Genomic DNA, 6,294 nt, shown 5'->3' with positions numbered 1-6,294 from the left:
ATGTGGCATTGTAAGGACAAGTTTGTGTGTGGTCTCTTGAGGGGTCTATGGTGATGGCCAATGCTGATTGGCCCTGGCAGGTTAATTCTAAAAGAGAAGTCCCAGTTTCTTGGAGCCCAACTATGGACTCGGTGAAGATGTGTGCTCACCCCTGGGGTGGATCAGGCAGTTGGGCATATGGCTCCACTGACAAGTTTCCCTCCATAGTGTGTTTGGACTTAGAGCCGTTTGGTCCTCTTGCTGTCTGTCTGGGTGGCCACAGGACACAGTGAGGTCTTGGCAGGGGTATGACCTTAGACTGGACTTTGACATGTGCTCACATCTCCTTTTGCTGACTTATATTTAAACATCCTAGAAAAGACAGGTGACCTTGAAATCTGTGATTTATAAGATTATAAAGATGGCCAGATGGCTGCTACTCAGGCATTGTTTCTTCTTTTGTAATCGAAATGTAGAAAATATTAAACAGCCTGTTTGCTATGAGTGTGGAAGAGTTTCCACAGAAACTCTTTTGGAAAAAAAGAAGAGGGCAAGGAAACAACTTCAAAACTGTAGAAGATGTATCAGCTGTGATTTACACACATTCTGCCCATCGATCTTTCAGTGAACCCTCTACCAAAGGATTTAGTACCCTACTATTTGCCTCCTCCTTAATGCTTGAGTGCAACTTCCCAACCGCCATCTTTAACCCAGAGAATCTTTACCCCAGGAATCTCCCCAGAGCTGGGATACTGGTCCCTACAGGTATGGATTTTCCTTCAGTACTGTGTGATACTTTTCTGTTTGAAGAACTTTCATGAGGACAGCAGCCATGCTGCCTGGAATTCAGGCATTCAGCTTGGTGTGAGGTAGCCTGTGTGAGATTTGCATGCTCTGCCCCTACCCTCAGAGTTGGGAGCCCTGGGGTCCCTCTGGATTGGCCTCTGCAGTCCTGTTCTAGAAACCGCACTCAACCACCTTCACTGTTGGGCTCACTTCCCTGAACACTACCAGTCCCCAAGCACTGCCCCCAGTTTGTTTTGAGCACTGTCTGTGTGCATGGCCCTGTGTAGGTGCTGGGGTGTATGTCGCTGACTCTGAGGCGTTGTGACCCAGTATGTGTTTGTGTATGATGTAATTTTTTTAAAAAATGATATGGAAAGGATATGTTGTTTTCGCTATTATTGTAGATGATTAAACTGAGATTCACAGAGGTAATGTCTCTCTGCGCTGGGCCACACAATGACTAAGTCATGAACCAGGACCTGACCTTGGGCCTCCTGGTTCCCAGACCAGGTCTTACGCTAATTTCTCAGAGCCGTTAGGTCATGCCACTGGTGGAGAATAGAGTATAGAGTGCTGTATAGCAGCATTACTTTAGAAAAATAGCAGTAAAAATAAACAAACCCAAGACTTGTTCATGATCCCAACAGTCAACTGTTTTCTCGTTAACTCCTAATCTTCATCATCATGCATTTTATAAACAGAGATCATGTTTTCACATCCTACGCTGGTTGCATGTTCTCTCGACTGGTCTTCACTGGACTGAGGGACCGTGTGCACTTCATGTTTTTAACTGATACCTTCAATGATTTCAGCTTCAGAGCAGCTCCTGGGGAGATTCTGCTGAACACCTCCAGAGGGTGCTGGTCACTCAGGAGAATGAAGTCACCTGGCTCTATGCAGGAAGCACTAGCTCAATGGAATCCTGTGGGTTGTACTCTAGAGGGTTTCTTGAATTATTTATAATTAATGGCTGTGTAATATTTTAGTGAGTTGATAAATTAATATTTATTTAGCCATTTCCTTGTTGGACATTGAGTTCCTCCCAAATTATGAACGGAACTTTTTACTTCTTTCTGTTTTATTTCTTTAGGCTCAATTTCTGGTCATAGGGCTGCTAAGGCAGGAAGATGGAAACATCACTGTTCTTGCTACATGTGGCCCCATTGCTGCTCTCTGGGAGTGCCAGTTTTCCTGCAGTACTTCTCCTTTTTATCTTTGCCAGTGTGGCGCACACAGTGGTGTGATTGGGGATTGCATTAAGAGAAGGGAGAAGTATAGTTGAAGTTCAACCTGTCTGCTTGCTCTTTAGTATGTTTCTTGTCCCTCAGTGTTCAATGCTGGCCATCATTTCTTAGGGACCTAGGAGCTCCATGTATGGAATTCAAAGGTGTGGTCTGGGCTCACCCAGGTCTTGGCTGGAAAGGCCTTACTTGGACTAGTTTGAGAGCAGTTCGGTTCTCAGCTATGTCGTGGTGACTAATAAGTGTGTCCATTGACTCATTCATGTATTTGTTTTTTCATTCATTTACTGGAGCCTTGCTTTGTACTAGGCACTTCACTAGACAAAGATGAGATTCTTGTCCACAGTAAGCTGAGGTGTTGTAAGAGAGAAGGAACATACATGGCTTAGAGTTGGGAGATGGGACCTGGGAAGGGTGAGCAGGGAGCTGCCAGCAGACTAGGGTAAAGAGCCCTCCACACAGATAACTGCTTATATAGTTCAGAGGCCTGAAACATATTTTTCGTTCTCCTGGTAAGTATAAGTGTAATAGGGCCATTCAGAGAAGGAGGAGGCGGGAGTGTCCTAGATTAATGGCAGCAGCAGCAGCCACAGTAAGCTTTCAGTGAACAGTTGGCTTTGGGTTGGTTACTATATTTTAAGGGAGTGTTGGATTTTGAGGGGACCTGCATAGGGGACAGTGAATCACCCTATTCCATGGAGCAGATGTTTTGTTAGTGGAGGTAAACTTTGGAAAGTGAAGGGGGTACCAGATGGTAGAGGGACTTTAGGGTGATGGTATCTTACCAGGGCGGTGGAAAAGATGGGACTCTTTTTACATTGATAGTTTTGAGGCTCTCCTCTTTAGTACCATATTATATGACATGTTTGCCTGCCTGTCTCAATACCACATGCTCTCTGAGGGTGAGTGAACGCAGGGGACAGGAAAAGTGAGGTTAACCACCTGTTAGAAGTCCATCACTGACTTTCTCCTCCTTGCTCTTTGAGCCTCAGACAGGCCACATGAAGCTGAGACCCAAGTGTGTGATGTTCTAGACACCTTGGAGCTGGTTGTGATTAGGTGGCTGAGTCCAAAGGTCTGTATGTTTCTGGGAAGCATCAGTGTGACAGCTTGACAATGCTGTGAGAAACAGACCAGGACATCTGCTCCTTCCCCTGCCTTTGGCCTGAGTTGAGATAGTTGGACTCTCCTTGATACAACCCAGATCTGCCCATGAAGGGTGCTGAGGCAGACGAACTTCTCTGTGGTCAAGTAGGCCTGCACAAGAAAGGGTATGTGCATGAGCATGCATGTGGCCTCCAAGAGAAGTTGCTGGAAAGGCCAGGGGAGCTCATGTAGCACAGCTGAGGGCCATAGCAGGTAGCCTTGCCTGGGGAAGACCCCTGTGGACTGCAGTGGACAGCTGAAGACTTCGTGGCTTGAGGCTCTGGCTCTGGGGCTGTGGCAGGTCCCCCATTCCAGTTATCCCTGTGTGCATGAAGGGAGTATTCAGGAAATAGCAAAGTTTGATTTTTTTTTTAAGTAAACTTTTTATTTTGAGATAATTGTAGCTTACCATGCAGTTGTAAGAAGTAAAAAATAATACATAGAGATCCCCATGTATTCTTTACCTAGTGTCCCCCAGTGGTGACGTCTTGTAAAATTATAGTACAGTGTCACAACCAGGATATTGAAATCAAAGCAGACAAGATATAAGGCACTTTCATCACGCAGGAGCCCTCATAGCCACACCACCTTGCCCTCCCACCACTACTGTCTCCTTCACCCCTGGCAGCTGCAAATCTGTTCTTCATTTCTGTAAATTCCACATTTTAAGAATGTTCTGTAAATAGATTCATACAACATGTAACCTTTAGGGATTGGCTTTTTTCAGTCATCATAATTTGCTGGTGATTCATCCAGGTTGTGTGTATCAAGTTTGTTCCTTTTTATTGCTGACTAGTATTCCATGGTGTCATGTACCACAGTGTGTTTAACCATTCACCATTGAAGGACATCTGCTTTGCTTCCAGGTTTTGTTTATTATGATAAAGGTGCTATAACCATTTGTGTACAGTTTTTGTGTGAACATAAGCTTTCATTTTTCTGGAATAAATACCCAGGAGTGCAAGTGGCTGGGTTATGTAGTAGTTGTGTATTTAGTTTTTAAGGAAACCACCAAAATGTTTTCCAGGCAGGCTGTTCCATTTTACATTCCCTCCAGCAATGTATGAGTGAAATATATAGTTGACCCTTGAACAATTCAGGAGTTAGGGGTGCTGACCCCCTGTGCAGTCAAAAATCTGCTTATAACATTTGACTTCCCCAAAACTCAGCTGTTCCTGAGTATCTGAGGGGAATTGGTTCTAGGAGCCGCCCCTCTCCCCCCGCCCCAACACACACAGATACCAATATCCAGGGATGCTCAAGTAACCTATATAACATGTATTCAGTCGGCCCTTTGCATACTCAGACACCCAACTACAGATTGAAAACAGCACAGGTATTTATTGAAGAAAAATTTTGTACAAGTGGGCCCATGCGATTGAAACGTGTTGTTCACAGGTCAGCTGTACTTTCTTCACATCCTTGCTAGCTTTTGGTGGTGTTACCGTTTTGTTTTGTTTTTAATTTAAGCCATTCTGATAGGTGTGTAGTAACATGTCGTGTGGTTTTAATTTGCATTTCCCTAATGGCTAATGATGTTGAGCATCTTTTCATGTGTTTGCCATGTATATATCTTCACATCTAATGATGTGAAGTATCTTTTTATGTCTTTCACTAGGGTTCTAACTGGATTGTTTGTTTTTGTACTATTGAGTTTTGTGAGGTCTTTATATAGTCTAGATACTAGTCCTCTGTTAGATACTTGGTTTGCAAATATTTTATCCTACTCTGTGGCTTATCTTTTCGCTCTCCTAAGAAGGTCTTTTGTAGAGCCAAAGTTTTTGATTTTAATGAAGTCTAATTTGCTAATTTAAATTTGTGTTCCATTTTAAGTTAGTTTTTGTATAAGATTGAGGCTTATTTATTGTTTGCTTGTGGATCTTCAGTTGCTCCAGCACCATTTGTTGAAAGATCTCTCCTCTGTTGAATTGCTTTAGCACTTTTATCAAAAATTAAGTTGGCCATGTTTGTGTGGGCCTATTTCTGAGTTCTCTATTCTGTTCCATTGATCTAATATGACTAGCCTTCCACTAATACTACACAGTCTTGATTACTGTGGATATATAATAAATCTTGTAATTGGCTAGATGGAGTCCTTGCTCCTCTTTTTTTTTAATTTACAAAAACTTCTAGTTATTTTGCCTTTCCATATGCATTTTAGAATAATCTTGTCTATATCTACAAAATGTCTTGCTGTACCTTTGGTAATAATTACCTTAAACCTGGGGAGAATTAATATCTTAGAATCTTCTAGTCTGTGAACACAACATGTCTCCATTTATTTAGATCTTTTGTTTCTTTCATCAGCATTGTATAGTTTTCAGCATGCAAATCCTGTACATGCTTTGTTAGATTTACACCTAAGTATATAATTTTCAAAAAGCAATTGTAAATGATATTATATTTTTAATTTTGGTGTCCACATGTTCATTGCTAGTATATAGAAATATAGTAGTTTTTTATATACCAATCTTATATCCTACAATCTTGTTGAACTCACTAGTTCTAGGTGTTTTTTTCTATGGATTTCTTGTGGTTTTCTACATAGACAGTTTTATCATCGGTAAATATTTCTTCTTTTGGAGCTGTATGCCTTTTATTTCCTTGCCTTGCCTTATTGCACTGACTAGAAATTCTAGTACCATGTTGAATAAGAGTTCAGAGTGGACATCATTGCTTAACTCCTGACCTGAGAGGAGAAGCGGTTAGTATTACACCATTCACCATTATGTACAGTGTTAGTTTAGGCTTTTTGTAGGTGCTCGTTATCAGTTGAGGGAGCTCCTTTCTATTTCTACTATTCTGAGAATTTCTTTTGTTTGTTTGTTTTTTAAATCATGAATGGGTGTTGAATTTTGTCAAATGCTTTTGTTGCATTAATTCATGTGATCACAGAGTTTTTCATCTGTAGCCTAGTAATATGGTGGATTACATTGATTGATTTAAAAAATATATATTAAACCAGCCTTGTGTTCCTGAAGTAAACCCCACTTGGTCATGGTATATAATTTCTTAAATATTTTGCTGAATTCTGTTTTGCTAATATTTTGTTAATTTTTGCATTTATGTTCATTGGGAATATTGGTCTATAGTTCTTTTTCTTCTCCCTTTTTTGATACTGTGTCTGATTTTGATATCAGAA

At 41.3% G+C, this 6,294-nt stretch overlaps 1 protein-coding gene across 12 annotated transcripts in view; it reads left to right on the top strand.

Annotated features, from left to right (window-relative positions):
- MPRIP (myosin phosphatase Rho interacting protein) overlaps positions 1-6,294 on the top strand; it is a 146,141-nt gene that overhangs the window by 22,449 nt on the left and 117,398 nt on the right. The gene's annotated exons all lie outside the window — the stretch shown is intronic.

Source organism: Pteropus medius, unplaced genomic scaffold, assembly GCF_902729225.1.
Source record: "Pteropus medius unplaced genomic scaffold, Ma_sr-lr_union100, whole genome shotgun sequence".
Lineage (NCBI taxonomy): Eukaryota > Metazoa > Chordata > Mammalia > Chiroptera > Pteropodidae > Pteropus > Pteropus medius.
Note: the sequence above shows the minus strand (reverse complement) of the source record. Positions and strands in the feature narration are given on the sequence as shown.